The sequence below is a fragment of the Panthera onca genome, chromosome C2 (genome assembly GCF_046562875.1).
Source record: "Panthera onca isolate mPanOnc1 chromosome C2, mPanOnc1 haplotype 2, whole genome shotgun sequence".
Lineage (NCBI taxonomy): Eukaryota > Metazoa > Chordata > Mammalia > Carnivora > Felidae > Panthera > Panthera onca.
The window spans coordinates 142,857,716-142,874,222 of NC_138347.1; the positions used below are offsets into that span (position 1 = coordinate 142,857,716).

The window sequence follows — 16,507 nt, forward strand, 5'->3', positions numbered from 1 at the left end:
AGGGGGGAGATGTAACTGTCCCCACTCTCCTGGGGCAGCTACAGGTTTGAGCTCACATTTTAGAATGTTTACATCAATCCCCGGCCCGGGGGGTTATTTATGTTCTAGTGAGCTGGTGATTAAGTGCTATTGTAAGATTAAGAGTTCACAGCTGCAAGGCTGGTATTGGTAAATAAAAAATGCCTTATTATTATTTTTAGCTTTCCTGGAGGCCAGATGGAGACCAGGTGCTTTACCTTAATGTGAGTGACAGCACAGTTCTGCTCAGTGAATGCTCAGCGAGGAATGACTGCTGGCTTGCGTCGCGTACACAACTGATGGGCTTTGTAAGTTATCCTTGCACTGAATTTGTTTCATGTAAGTATCATTTTCCCAATGACTTTCACCATGACTTCGGATTAAATTTATATTGTTTTGTATTACTGAGTAATGAGCCTGAGCTTATTTTTACTCTTTTTGAGTAATTGAGCAAGCTGTCACCACCTTCCTTGAGAAAATATGTACTCAAGAGGATCAGCGACACAGTATTGCATACATACGAGCACGCACCGAGCACAGAGCTCTTGGAGAGTTTCCTCACCTGCCAAATGGCAGATTCCTTCCACCTTTATGAATCTGTGATATTATGATTCTTGAGTAATGATTCCTAAACTTTCCTGTACCTAATTTACTTGGAGGTCCTATTATGCAGATCCTGATTAGTAGGTCTGGGTTAAGACCCAAGATACTGCATTTCTAAGAAGCTTCCAGGTGATGATAGTGATGTTGGTGCATGAACCAAAGCTCTACTAAATAACTTTAATGCTCCTTCTCGCATCGAGGAGCTGATGGTTTCTTTATGTAAGCAAAGATATATACACTTAGGAGGGTTCGTATTTAAAGAAACTTCAATGTACCTTTGAACATTATTTTTAAAAAATCTAACCATAAAGCACGTATCTACTTTTATGTATCAAGTTTACCACTGTGCACTTATTATTTTTGGCTAATTTTTTTAAATTAAAAACTGACAATTCCAATTGCTGGAAAAGATGTAGAGGAATAGGAGCTCCCGTTCAGTTTTGATGGTACAGCCATTTTGGAAGATAGTTTAGCAGTTTGTTACAATGCTAAACACGATCTTACTGTATGACTCAGAAATCACCCTCCTAAGTATTTGATAATTTGAAAACTCATACACATATGCAATGTGCATGCAGTGTTTATAGTAACTTTATAATGACTAGAAACTGGAAGCAACCAATGTGTTCTTCAATATGTGAATCTATAAAGAAACTCTGGTGTATGTTTACAATGGAAAACGATTCAGGGGCGCCTGGGTGGCTCGGTCGGTTGAGCGTCCGACTTCGGCTCAGGTCATGATCTCACGGTCCGTGGGTTCGAGCCCCGCGTCGGGCTCTGTGCTGACAGCTCAGAGCCTGGAGCCTGTTTCGGATTCTGTGTCTTCCTCTCTCTCTGCTCCTCCCCTGTTCATGCTCTGTCTCTCTCTGTCTCAAAAAAATAAATAAACGTTAAAAAAAAATTTAAAACAATGGAAAACGATTCAACAATAAAAAGCAATGATCTATCTAAACCTCACAATGCATAGGTAATGTTAAACGTGTTACTAAGTTAAAGAAACCAATCTGAAAAAAAGTGAAATACTATATTGTTATAATAATGTGACATTTTAACAAAAGCAAAACTAAGACGAAGTAAACATATCAGTAATTGCCAGGGTTCTGGGTGGGAAAAGAATTGAATATGTGAAGCACAAGGAAATTTTTTTAGGCAAATAAAACTGTTTATCATATTACAATTGTAGATACGTGCCACTATGCTTTTGCCAACATCCATAGAACTTTATGGCACAAAGAGTGAACATTGATATATGAAATAAATGGTGATCACTTAGGAGGTTGAGGGAACCAATTATGGAATGCAGAAAGTTTACAGGAGAATCTGTATAAAGACGATGAGGGGAAAATGTGCTGAACTAAGTCACTCTGGAAACGAGTAGAGACGGTTAAGATTAAAGGCAAAGTGGACTGTATGTAAACACTGTCCTCTCGTTGATGAAGTTGTTTCCCATGTCTGTATGGGCTAAAAATTACGAAACTGCTATACATGTATACTGGAACTGATGAAATAAATTAATATCAGCTTGTATGAGCCAGGTTTCTCACTGTTGGAGTGGCAGTTTACAGATAAGCAAGGGAATAAGGTCAAAATGATCCAAGTAGTAATTAATTAGAGTTTCAGGCATCGGTATGAATTCATGTTTAGGCTAATGCAGATAGAGACATTTTCATATAGAAACATTTACAAATACACGTATATGCAGATTGGTATTTACAAATATACTTTCTTGCCTTGTCAGCTGAAAAGACCCGAAGCAACAAGACCAATGCCATTCACCAATAAAGGGAACCAGGTCTCCTTGGAAAATGGCTGATTCTAGGACCGAGACAGGTAATACACAACATGGCCTAGAAAATCTTGTAGTGCCAGCAAGCAAGGAAGGGCTAAGACAACAACAATAAAAACCTCCAACTATAGGGAGGTATGTCAAAGGGTCACAGGAGCCAACCAAAGGAAGTTTCAGTTGCCAAACCTGGAACAATTTGAGCAAATACGTAAAGCTGTATTTGATCATAATGTACAGTATAATATAAATATCCATGCTTTCATTAAACTTGCAAAATCAAGTATGGTCATCGTAGGGCTGACTTGGATAGACAATTTGCCCTCATATTGAACTCCTGTCTTTACAGTCTCTATTCAAGTAGGTATTGGTCCTCCAGAGACTGATGCCTGTTGAACATAGACTTGGCTAATCTGTTGGCCAATCACCCTAGAAGCTGGCTAAGCCAACGGTACTAAACTTCCTGGATGTGGGGGATAACTATGTGACGGGATCTAGTTCAGTGGATCCTTGCTGTTGTATGTTGCCATCAGTCTTGGGCAGGTGTTCTCACCGAAGCACAGGATACAGGATATTACGGCTCATCCTTTGAAAGTAAGGGTACATGATTATGTAAAACTAATATGCATGATTTCCCCCCAGCTCCCTATAACCCTTCCTTGCTTCTGTCTAGAAATGCCAATGCTTAGATGAGAAATTTAAACCAAGCAAATGAAACTCTTTGAGGGAAACATCCTTTTTCTTTGTGGGGCTGCGCTGAGATCTCCTTAATGTGATAGCTTAAGGAATCAGAAGTAGTAAATCAGATGTTTTTACCACCGCCGAGACATATTTTTTTAACTCCCCATGAATCTCAAGCTAATTTACAAGCTTTGATTGGTTCCGACCTTAAATGAAGCTCAGGTAGGTCAGGTGAATAGTCTCATTGGTCCAATTTCCTTCCATTACATGCAGGCTACATCCTTCTATCTCGAAAGTGTGTTGATGATGTTTTGTCACTAATGACTGGCCTGTCTGGAGTCTCTGAGGACAACAATGGCTTTTAAAGGGGGTTGTAATTGTTAGACTGTGCCAGTGCTCCTTGTGATCTTGTGATCCTTGTTGTACACAGCAGTTACCTAATACCCCCAAGGCCCCTAGAGAATTAAACTAAAGCTTTCTGGTGCCATCTGGTATATAATATTTTTAAAAGGAAAAAAATGAACAAAACCTCTGGTATGAAGCTGCAATGTAATTACAGTTTAACCTAAGGAAGGAAGAAATAGGAGCGATAATTTAATCAATAACAAATACATAATAAATGTCTTTGTATACAAAACTCTGCCGGTGAAAGGGACATGTGGCTCTAGCAAAATAGAGTCTCTGACCTCAGTGAACTCACAATCTAGTGGGAAAAACAGATGCATAAAAGCAAACTATAGCACAATGAGGAAAGATGCTCAATTGTGTTTAGATGAAAGGGACTAGGGATAAAGCTAAAGAAGAGGGACTGATTCTTTTGGGATAAAAGATGGAACAGAGAAAGTATTGCCAAGGAGATAATACTAAATTTGGTTCCGAAAGATGAGTAGAAATTTCCTGAAAGAAAAGACCAGGGAAGGATATTCTAGGCAGATAGAAGAGAAAAATCACAGATTTGGCACTGTAAATATGCTTATGTGTTGGGGGAAAGTTGGATAATATCATAGAGCAAGAGCATTTCTAGTCAAAGTATAGTCCGTGGACCAACAACATCAGCATCAACATCTGGGAACTTAATAGAAATGCTTATCGGATCCTAATCCAGACTGCCTGGATGAAAATTTCTGGAAGTAGGACCCTGCATTCTGGGTTTTCCCCCACATCTCTGAGTGATTCTGACACAAGTTTGAGAAGTACTGAACTATAACACCAACTGATTTTGGAGACCAACTATAATAAAGGGAAGCAAGATAGATTGTAGGAGGGACCAGATCTTGATGAGTCATTGTCCTTAATTAAGCATAACTAAGGCAACTGAAAATATAGTGAATGGAATAAATGCTAGGTTTTACAAGAAAAACACGTTATCCCAAAATAAACATAATCTTGGGTCATGAACATCGCAATGAGGTTCTAAGAACCAAGAACAAACTAGATGTGTCCACTTCCAAAGACCCGAACAGAGCAAGCCCAAGTTAAATATCAAGAGAGAGAGAAATTGTAAAGAGGACTGAATGTCCATCCTGAAAAATTGTGTGAAAGACATGTGAGTTGAAATGAAAGTACAGTTCACCTTTTCTTGGCCAAGTTCTTTCAAGTATCTCTTTCATTCAACATGTGTTGAACACCTACCATGTGCTAAGTATTTTGACACACACTGGGGACATAAGCCAAGTGAGACTCATCTCTCCCTCAGGCAGATTAGAATGTATTGCCTAATGGTCACTGCCATTTATGGAGTCCTTACAATGTGGTAATCACCATCTAACATTATAGAGAATCTTAACCTGTAAGCAACAATAAGGATCTTACACAAGTTTGTCTGCTTATAAAGCTCACGTCTTTTTTAATACCATATTATCTCTTTGCATAAAGTCAGAGGAAATTCATTGGTATTAGTAATGATACTGCTAAATGTATCTCCAGACTGAATAGATCAAAAGCATTGTACTATAAATAGGCCAAGGCCTTTGATGATGGACCTGCCATGTATTTCTGCCAGATTTTAAGTTCATCTTTGCCTCTTCTGGATTTGACTGTCTTATTTGTCTTCTTGTTTGGGTAGCTTGGTTGACCTTCTGCACCATTTTTGGTCTTGATGATACCTGGGTTGCTCCCATGGTTATGAGTAGTATACTCTGCTCTTCTCTAAAACCTTATTTTGGCATCTTCAATTCCCATCCCCCTGCTTACTTCACCTCCCCCCAGATCATTGTGACGTTTAGACAATAGGTGGCCAAGTTTGAAAAATCAGACCGGAGGTCACAGGCAATCCAACAAATTCAAAGCGACCAAGTAGTCAGTACCACCATATTGGAAAAAATACTGGAGAATATGCTGCAAACCTACTAATTGTCAGAATTTGGCCAGTTTTGATTAGGTTCATTACATCATGATGGGACACACTAAGAAAAGGCTTGGATCTAGATTCATCCACTGGCACGGGGCAGGTACTGGGGAGAAGAACCAGCGTCAGAATATGAGAGGCAGCCCCACTGAATGATAGAATGGAGCCATGAAGGGATAGGAGCACGTGGCAGGTGATGGGTCCAGCAGTGATAGGGAGTCCGACATGCAGTATTGGAGTGTCCCAAAAGAAAAGTCAGAATTGTAGGCATTCGCTCAACGTCAGGGTCTGTGCAGTTGATTAAAATAAAAGAAGGAATCTGATCCTCAGTGAACAAAGTATGAAATGAGTTCTGAAGTATGGAATAGTTATGATGGCAGTGCTTAGTGCTAGGGGAACATGAAATCAGAACACATATCTAGAGGTAAGTGTTGAACATCACCAGGTGGACAACTGGGACCGAGGCCAATTTCCAGGTAGAAAGGCGCCATGAGCTAATATACAGAGATAGTCTGAACATTTGATGGGAACATTTGGCAGAAGTTGGAGATGTGCCCACTGATAGAGTCTCTAAGGTGCCTGGCATCTCTACCCTTGCATAACCATTTTTAATCACCTCTCTTTCCAAGAGGGAGACAGAGATGCTATAGAGAAAGGGCAACTGGAGCTGGTTAATAATGGTGCAAGAACAGGCAATTTACCTGTCTCTAAATCTGACATATTTATTCATTCAGAAATGTATTTATTAGTATGTGCATGAACATACATATTTATTTGGAAAAAGATATTATTTTAATCCACTTAATTGACTTTTTTTCTAGTTCCCTATCTGTGTTAGGTGCAAGTCATGTGGGGTTAGTAACTTCCCTGGCCTCATTTAATCAATGTTTGCTCTTCTGAGCAAACATGCCTTGCCCCAGACCACACTGCAGGGATGACCTGGGATTGACGTGGGAGTGAAGTTCTCTTGCATCTCTCAGTGCAGCCGGCTGAACGAGGCTGAGGAGGTGGCTCCAGTTAACATCACATGGAGCAGAAAAACCACCCACCTGGGACCTGCCTGAAATCCTGACCCACAAAGTTATGAAAAACAGTGCATTGCTGTTGTAAGCCCCTAAGCTTTGGATTGATTTGCTACACAGTCCCCGCTCTACCCCATTAGCCTCAGTCAGAGTACATTCCTGCTTGGGGCCAGAAGGAGGAGCCACCTTGTGTAGCGTTGGGGAAAAAGCATTCCAGGAAGGACGAGTACAAATCTCGGAGGCAGAGCGAGGTTTGAAGTGTTCACAGAACTGGAGACCAGAGCACCAGGGGTGAGAAGAAGGTTGAGGTGAAGGGGGAGCGGGAAGCAGGAGTGGATCCCACAGGGCCTTGTAGACTGTGATAAAGGGTTTGGAGTTTCTTGTGTGAGCAGTTGGAAGTCATCGATTGGACTGTGTGTTAAAGATGAACTGGTTTATTTTAAACAGATCTTTCTGGCCACCGTGTGGTGAATGAGCAGTGGTGGGGCAGGCACAGAGGCTGACAGAGCACTTAGGAACCATTGCGGTGGACCAGGTAAGACATGATGGTTGGTGGAACTAAGATGCTGGCTGTGGTCTTGGAGAGAAGTGAACAGATTGCAGATATGTTTTGAAGGTAAAATGGTTAGAATTTAGTAATTGATTCGAGGAGGTCGTGAAAAAAATAAAGAATCAAGAATCACTCCTGAATTTGGGGTTTGAGCTACCAGGGAGTGCAGTTTAATAAATGAAGCAAAGCAGGGTGGAAGGAGGCCTGGGGTGAGGACTGTAGGAAATTATCAGGGGCTCTGGTTTTAGTCATAATAAACTAAATAAATAACTAAGTATTGCAAAACCTGGCAGAATGTCAAGGAAGTGGTGAAAGGAAAGATTTGGACTGGATTCTTGGGATTGGATAAGACCTCTGGGTCTTGAGTATTGATAGTGTAATAGGGTGCTGGCTAAAGCCTGAGACAAGTTGATTCAAAAAGGTTGAGGTGGCACAGAAGAGCCTGCATAGAACAGTGGCAAGGGACAGCTTCTGAGGGAGAGGAAAATTAGGAGGCTAAATGTAGAGTATTTCAAGACAGAAGGAAGAATGGACTGTGTTGGGTGCTGCTGAGAATCATATAAGACGATGGAGAAGACGTTCATTTGATTTGGCAACACGGAGGATGTCCATACTATTAACAAGAACAGTTTCCTTAGACTGAGGGGGCAGAAGACAGATTTTATTTAACTCAAGAAATTGTGGTATGAAAGGAGAGAAAGGGAGTGATGACTACGGAGAAAGGTGGGATAAAGGAAGGGTATTGTGGTTGTTCCTGGTATTACATGTTTGTTTGTTTATCAAAGTAGTTACATTCTTATTTTGAAAAATTTAATAGTATTAATAAACTTAACCTAAAAAAAAAAACAAAAAAAACAACCCAGTAGTGCCCTGATCCCACCCAAGAGGCAGCCACTTTGAATTCTTTTGGTTGTATTTTCTCGTTGCCTTAAATTTCTAAATAATACATGTGTATTACTATTTCTCAATGTGTTGATACATTTTCTCTTGACCTAGTGCTGTAAAAGATTTAAGTTTTTTTCTTTTCCTTTAATGACATATGTTAGAGCAGATGTAGGCAAACTTTTTCTGTTAAAGCACCGTATATTTTAGGCTGTGTGGGTCACTTGGTCTCAGTTGGAACTGTTAAACTCTCCTGTTGCGCATGAAAGTGAACACAGCCAATACATAAATGAATGAGCATGGATGAGTTTCAAAAAATCTTTATTGACCAAAAGAGGTGAATGGGCCAGCGTCAGTTCACGGGCTAGAGTTTGCCAACTCCTCTTTAGAGTATGATTGTACGCTTACAATACTGATCCAGGAGCAGGGAGGAGATCGATAATGCAGATCCTAGCTAGGCTTCGAAACGTGAAGGCAACATACCGCTTCATATGATGTCAGAGCTCTCTCCAGTCTTCAAATATCCCCACATCTTTAGCACTGTGGCAGGAGAACAGGAGCTCTCTGGTTTCCTCAAGATGAGTGCAAGATTCATGTAGACATTCCTGCCCCACTGGGCATGGGGCTTAGTAACATACTGTATTTCCGTAGAACTATGTTCTCCATTTGACGAACGCAACAGGTGAACTCGGCTGTATATGTGGCTATATTTGTAGACCCTGTCCTTCTCTCACCCAGGCTCAGAAATTAGAGTCGATCACATAGTTAATTAATGTCTGTAAAACCAAAAAGGACACAGGAAGTCCCTCAGGAAACCCCGGCTAAACAAAGATGATAAATCAGGTTCCCTGGACTCCCATCTATGAGCTATGATTATTTCCTAGAAATGGTTCTGGTTTCCCATGTCTCTTATACCCAGTGGTTCAAGAATAGGGTATTGGCCTTGACAAAATGAATAAGCTGTAATGGCCTTAAATGTAGTCACTGTTAAAAAATCCATGCTTCCTCTGAATGTGGTACTTTTGGTGGCCTTACTTGTTCCTTTTGCTATAACACAGCAGGGATATGATGGGAACCCCACATCCCTGGGAGCTCCCATATCCCAGGGATATGATGGGAGCAGTGAAATTGATGGTTCAAGGCTAACTGGTACCAGTCAAATGTCCACTTTCCAAGCACAGGGGGGGAATCTGGCTTGCTGGTCGATATATTTTATGGTTTCATTTACAGAATGTACAAATACGCTTATTTAATTAAAAATGATCCAGGCTTAGCCAAAGAAAACATGTTTTTTTACCCCAACCAAAATGTCCTCTTCCGATTCTCTAAAAATCAAGTGATAGTTTGTTTAAAAAACAGAGAACATCTGTTTTATTTCGAGATACTGTACTGTCAAATATAGAGCATAGGCCCTCATGCTGATTCATCTATGATATTTGTGTCTGCGATGGTGTGTGGAAACTTGAAAATTAATCTAATTAGTTAAATTTAACAAGTCCTTCCTGCTTGCTAACCTTTAAAGAAATTCCCATTTAAAAAACTTATTTATCTCAGTTCAAGTTAGTTAACATACAGTGTAGGATTGGTTTCAGGAGTAGAACCCAGTGATTCGTCACTTACATATGACACCCAGTGCTCATCCCAACAAGTGCCCTCCTTAGTGCCCATCACCCTTTAACCCATCCCTCCACTCACCTCCCCTCCAGCAACCCTCAGTTTGTTCTCTATATTGAAGAGGCTCTTATGGTTTGTCTCCCTCTCCATTTTTATCTTCTTTTTCCTTCCCTTCCCCTATGTTCATCTGTTGTGTTTCTTAAATTCCACAGGTGAATGAAATCATATGATATTTGTCTTTCTCTGATCGACTTATTTTGCTTAGCATAATATCCCCCTTTTTTTTTTTTTAAGAAAAGTCCCCATCCAGGGACTGGAAGTGTTGGTTGGATTTGGGATTTTCACATCAGCCAGCAACACATGTAGGCACAGATATCTGCAATATGACAACAGCCCTCTTTGTTGTAGTTATGGTGGTGAGAATGGCCGAAGTTACAAATTTAACTCGTACTGGTATTTATCCTGGATGCGCAGGGATTTTCTCGAAAGCAACAGTGCTTTGGGTCTCCAATTGATTGGTGGAGTTTCTGGGGATGAGGCTGATTATGGCATGATGAACTAACAGCAGAATTAAGTTAAACTGATGGGCACTGGAGCCCCGTGGAGAAAAGACAGAAAAGGTGCTGAGAGCAGCCAGGCTGGCGTATTGTCCGAAGCACCCATGCGTTAGAGCTATGTAGTTCTGGCTGTGGTGGGCATTTGTCCAAATCCTCACCTCGGAACAGCCAGCCCACTGCCTGCTCTGAACCAAGGAAACTGGCCCTTCAGAGAGAACATCACGTTTACACAGCTCAGTGCTCTCAGCAAATGATGTTTTAATGGTGTTAAGATGGGGGAACGGATTTGGCCTAAAGCACCAATTACTTTCCATTAGACAGAAAGAACATCCCAGCAGTGGAATCTCCTAACCTCTGCATTGCCCCCCAATCTCACTTCCTCAGTGCTCCTCACAACGTCTGGCCCCACGTATCGTCCATTCCCCCCCCCTCTTAGATCTAGGTTTGCTGCTACTCCACAGCCAGCACTTCTGCACAGGCCAGTCGTTGATTAGCTGCCACCCCAGTGGTGCTCTTCCTGTTCCCTGCACCTACTAGACATGTGGGTCCAGCAGCCGGAAGCAAGTTCTGTGAGGAATAGCCACAAGTTCTGGCCATGGAAAGTCCAAGGAAGCCAGAGAGGGCACGCGACCTGTCAAATACTTATCTGAGAGGGTCTGGAGATTCTCCGAGCACTGACACAGTCCTCCTTAAAGCATTAGGCAAAAGACGCAAAAGACACAAAACCTCCAGAGCTCCAATTTGTGAAGCCCTCCACTGTGTGTGAGGCGCTGTTCTAAGTACTGACCCATTTTATCCTATTGGATCTCTACCTAAGCATGAACATTACTGTTTCCTCATGTTATAGACGAGGAAAGCTAGGATCAAAGAAATTAACTTGCTCAATGCCAAACGATCCTAGGTCACAAAGCTGGAATTTGAATCCAGGTTTTATTTATTCTACCGTCCATGCTCGTAAGCATCGGTATGCCTTCTTCTCAAACCATTCTCACGTTGCTCAAGATTTTCCAAGCATCGTAGGAAATTTGACACGCCCTGGCCTTTGCTTGGTGGGCCTTCTCTTAAAATCCTCCCTCTTATGTCTATGTGCTGGTAACCTTCTCTTCTTTGCCACAGCCCTCCCTCCAATGTCAAGTGTGCCCTGATAAGTATTTCGATCAGTCTGCACCAGTTTTGTACTTCCGCAACTGTATATCATCCCAACGTGCACAACTCTTCCACATTGTGACCTATATTTTTCCTCATGTTAGATCACACACTTCTTGAGGCCAGGGTCCATGCCTCGTTCATCTTTGTACTCCTGGCAATGAACAGGCACCTAGGTAGCAAAGTGCTAAATTAAATGAGCCCGTATATAGTAAGATGTATCAGCACGCTTCCAGTTGTGTGGCAATCAGAGGGTCAAGCAAATGTTACATTCCCACTGGAGACGGACATGTTTTCACTTGGGGTTATTGACAAAGGCTCTGTGGAAAGTTTGACATTTGACGGTGGTTTTGGTGGCGAGAGGAGGGGAGTGGGAAGATTTTTTTCAAGTGGAATTGGCAGAGTGAGTAAATTGCTAGAAAATGTAAAACATTAGAGGGGCGCCTGGGTGGCTCAGACGGTCGGGTATCCAACTCCGGCTCAGGTCATGATCTCACGGTTTGTGAGTTCTTCGAGCCCCGCATCGGGTTCTGTGCTGACAGCTCGGAGCCTGGAGTCTGCTTCCGATTCTGTGTCTCATTCTCTCTCTTCCCCTACCCCACTTGTGCTCAGTTTCTCTCTGTCTCTCAAAAATAAATACATGTAAAAAGAAAAAAAGAAAAAAAAGAAAACGCCAAACACGAGAAGAAGAGATCTTCTATGTGTCTGAACTATAGGAGGGTGTGGAAACAGACCAGGAAACTGAACATGTTTCAGATCACAGGGAGTTTTGGATGCTCTGCTAAATGGGATATTTTTTATTTTTTAGACAGTGAAGAGACCCTGAAAGATGCTATTTTTTTTTAATGAGTGAATGAATAATAAGTTTTTGTAATAGTACCTGACACATAACAAGTTCACAATAAAGGTTGACTAACATTACTGTTATGATCTTGAGCAAGAAAATATAAGTAGTTGTGACTTTATGAATGATGTGAGGTGAATGAGCAGACTGAGTGGGAGATTGGCTAGAATGCCTATATCAATAGCTATAGATGAACTCGTGTTGGTAGTAGGCAACAATGGAGGCAGCTGCTACATCCCCATAGGAAAGAAAACACCCACCACGATTTGAGAATTGCCAGTTGAGCACAGGAAACAAAGGATGAAGCCAAAGAGCATGGCCAGCACCATGGACTAGGTTCCCCCAGCCCTAACACGGGCCTGCATGCATGAAGCTGTGCACTTACCACTTGATTAGTGTTTGGTTCATTCTTCACACACTTGACTTAGGCTTGAGGATGGATTCCACCATAACAGGGCTGACTTTGAACTAATCCTTTTAGAATCCAGGGGAGTGGGGGCGCCTGGGTGACTCTGTCGGTTAAGCGTCTGACTTCAGCTCAGGTCATGATCTCGAGGCTCATGGGTTCGAGCCCTGCGTTGGGCTCTGTGCTGACAGCTCAGAGCCTGGAGCCTGCTTCGGCTTCTAATGTCTCCCTCTCTCTCTGCCCCTCCCCCACGCACACTCTGTCTCTCTCCCTCAAGAGTAAATAAACATTAAAAAAAAAAAATCCAGGGGAGTGTAATCAGAGGCATACCATCTGTCTCATCATCAAGAAAACTTTCTCAACCTGCTGGGGAACTAAAGGACATGAAGAGCAGTTCTGTCAATAACAGCTCCCCACTCTCAACTCCCACAGGCCCCATTCTCTATCCCCCAACCTAAGCCCAGCCTCTGTTCCCCCATGGCCAAACTTCTATCCCTCACCTCTTCACCTCCATTCCAGTTTCAGTGTAGGAAGCCAAAGTAGGCTCCATCAAGCTGGAAAACCTGAGTCCTAGGCGTTGTGCTTTGCCTAAGAACACTCTTCCCTTGCAGAAGTGATGCTTCTCAGAAGCTTACCAGTATCTTTCTTTCCCCTTTACAGTAGGCTTTGAATTTCTCAGGCTCACTGGTTTGGGAGGGAATGACTTCATCCTCTTTTCCAAGTATGGACTGTGATTGATTTTACCTAATCCTCCTATTCCATCACCTCCTTCAGGCGTTGGTTCAGGGATGAGCACATGATCCAGGCCAATCAGGGGCAACTCTTTTTCTTTTCGGTAGCCTCAAATCAAAGAAAACTGTAGCCCTCTGAATGCGCACAGCCACTGCATGACAACATGAGGAAAGTGATCATTGATGAAGAAGCCTTTAAGGAAAAGAGAATTTGGGTGCTTCATCCATTGCTTAAGTGTTGGACGAGGCCAGGCTTAAAGCCCTTTTTACCATCTCCAGTTATGAGAAACATTAAAGCAGAATAGACAAGGTAACCATCCTCTATCAGTTCAGATACTGGGGTTTTGGGGTTTTTTTTTTTTTTTGGTTAGTGGCAACCCCAAACATCCAAACTAACACACCCTGTGATCTTCCTTTGCCTCAACTGCTGGTTCGGATCACCGAAAGTATACTGTTATCTACTCAGCCCTTCTTTACAGCATGAACACACACAGTTATGACAAGGAAGACATGTTTACAGGCAGCTGGGGCATATAAAGTTGTGAGTAGGTTACAAATACCGTACAACAACATTATCCTACACAGTTGGCGATAGTGACAATCCTGAGTCATCAACTGCTTTATGGTTAAAGAACAGACAATTTTCTCTTCAACATGGAGTAAAACTCAAATGTTTTCTTAACTACGTATAAAATATTTTTTGATTTTTATCGGAAAGTTCTTCTACAATAACGCGGTTTGACATATTTCTCTGGCATATATTTACACAATGTATAACCAATAAACAACTAGTTTAGCCACGAAGTTTTGTTGATCCGTCTACCCAATCATGTGACAAGCTCATGTTCGATAGACAAATACAACTGCTGTCCAGGGGCTGTATTCAAACTTTGTATTCATCTACCTTCAATTTTAAAGAGCTGAGGTTATTCCAAAATTTTGCTTTCTGCTTTACTAGCCATTAAAAACAAAGAAGTAGATAAAGAAATCAACTTTAAACTTATTTTGGAGAAATAATTCACAAAGAGGCCCAGAAATCCTTGTAAGGTGTGGATCCATCCAGCACCGCAATACTGATGACAGGCTAATTTGCCAATATTAACACGATTTAATTAGATTAAACCTGATAGATGCACTTCCTGAAGAGCGATGATTTCTGGACCAACTTCAGAATGCACAGAATATCCATTTAATCCCTATTTTGATGCAGAAATACTCAACTACACATAAGAAACACTCACCATGACTGAACCCACCAAATAAATGACAGATTGCAAGAATCCGCTCCTGATTAGGGGTCTGAGAGGGTTATTATATTTAACATTATCTAAGTAGAACCTCTTGGTGAAGTAAAAATATATTTCCACATCAACCAGCAAAATTTTGTACCAGGAAGTCTAACAAAAGCAGCCTAGTTTAGGAGCTAAGACATGGGTTTTTAACCTTTTTTGAGGTATAGACCTCTCATCATTGGGTCACATCAGTGGATCTCTTCTCGGAATGTTTTTAAATTCATAAAATAAAGCACATAGAATCACCAAGGAAATGAATTCTATTGAAAGATAGTCATCCCAACATTTAAAAATTATGATGGGATTATGTTTTCTTCTTTATTCATGAATTAAATAATAAGATCTAGCAGTGGGTCTGATAATTACTATAATTTCAAAGTGATAATGAGCATAAACAGTATCTCATGAGGTTTGTGAAAACTCTGATTTGAGAATGTGAAAATGTGTGTTTTCAGTTGTATCAAGGTTGCAGGTACTGCCAGTACAACTGTGGGCTGTTATCTGTGTTCACAATGTAACAGAATGACTTGGTAGCGGGGAGTGGTCTTTGCGCTAAGTGGCCCCTATTGGCTTCTCAAAGGATACGGCTTCTGCTATCATAGATGTGTTTTCCCAGACCATCTTAATTATCACATACTCCTCGTGGGAGTGTAAATTGATGTAAGCACTTTGCAAAACCGTTTGACTTTATCTAACTCAAGTTGCATGATTTCTGTCCTAGCTTGGGCTGCCATAACGAAATACAAGATACTGGGTGCCTTAAACAATAGAAATCTGTTTCTCACAATTCTGGAACCTGGGAGTCCAAGATCAGTGTGCTTGCATGGCTGGGTCTGGTGTGGGCCTCTTCCTGGTTTACAGACGATCATCTTCTTAATTGTGCTCTCACCTGGTAAAGACACTGAGAAAGAGGGAGGGTGAGAGGTGGAAAGAGGGAGGGAGGAGTGTAAGTACAAGCTTTCTGGCATCTCTCCCTATAAGGGCATTAATCTCCTCTCATGATGATGAGAGTCCCATCCTCATGACTTCATCTAAACCTGATTGCCTCTCAAAAGTACCGTCTCCAGTTACCATCACATTGGGGGTTAGAGCTTCAACATGAATTCGAAAGTGGGGGCAGGATTCATTTCATAGCAATTGTATTGCTAAGGTCCAGTAATATTTAAAGTCTTCATCCTCTGATTATTTAGGGTGCCAGTAGAGACTCCGAAGCTTGCCCTCCCCTCCACGTCTCTGGAATATAGCTACTGTACTGGGAATATACCCACTGGGAAGATTACTACATGCAGGTTCTATGTTGGGGAAGATATCTTGGCTATGTATGGCTTGGTTATAGCAACAGCAACAACACGATAATAATAGCAATCATAGCACACGTAATGTGCACCATATGCCAAGCACTGTTCTAAGCAGTTTATAATAATAATTCATTTGATCCTTTGAGATAAAAGTAAAAAAGTACGCCCATTTTACATCTGACAAAACTGGGGCACAAAGATGTTACGTGACTTGCTCAAGGCCTCACAGCCAGTGGTGACTGAGACAGGATCCCTACTCCTAACTACTACACATTATTGCCTTTGCCAAGGTGCTGATGAATGGACAGGTTAATCCCGATGAGGAATGAATGTAGGTTCTGGGAACAGATCTGTGTTCAAATCCCAGCTTCACTGCTTTGTGAGCATGGTGGCATACAGCAATTATTTTATCTCTGTGGTATTTAATTGTCTCTAATATTGAGAACAAAATAACTACTCACTTAGTTTGAGTTCCCTTGAAAGCAGAGCCCAGATAAGGACTTGAGTGTAGGTGCTTTATTTGGAAGATAATCCAGGAAGCAGCAAGGAGGGAGTGGGGTGAATAAAACAAAGAACGAGGGAAAGGCAGCAGGGTATGTTGTTAAGTTTGTACTGGGGTCGGTGAGAGCCTGATTCTTCCATGGCCTCCTGGGACACCTCCTGAGAGCATGCCTCTCGGAATTGCTCACCTGAAGGACATGGGACTGGAGCGTTTATCTGTCGGTTCTTGGTC

At 41.7% G+C, this 16,507-nt stretch overlaps 1 long non-coding RNA gene across 4 annotated transcripts in view; it reads left to right on the forward strand.

Annotated features, from left to right (window-relative positions):
- The first annotated feature begins 206 nt into the window (after positions 1 to 206).
- LOC132683014 (uncharacterized) overlaps positions 207 to 16,507 on the forward strand; it is a 60,532-nt gene continuing 44,231 nt past the window's right edge. For 3 of the 4 annotated variants that reach the window (XR_009611999.3, XR_009612000.3, XR_009612001.3), the window contains exons 1-3: positions 207 to 326; positions 2,360 to 2,451; positions 6,902 to 6,989. This is a non-coding gene — a long non-coding RNA (uncharacterized LOC132683014). Of the gene's footprint in view, positions 327 to 2,359; positions 2,452 to 6,901; positions 7,003 to 16,507 lie in introns of all 4 variants that reach the window. The other variant, XR_014138148.1, reaches the window with a different exon arrangement.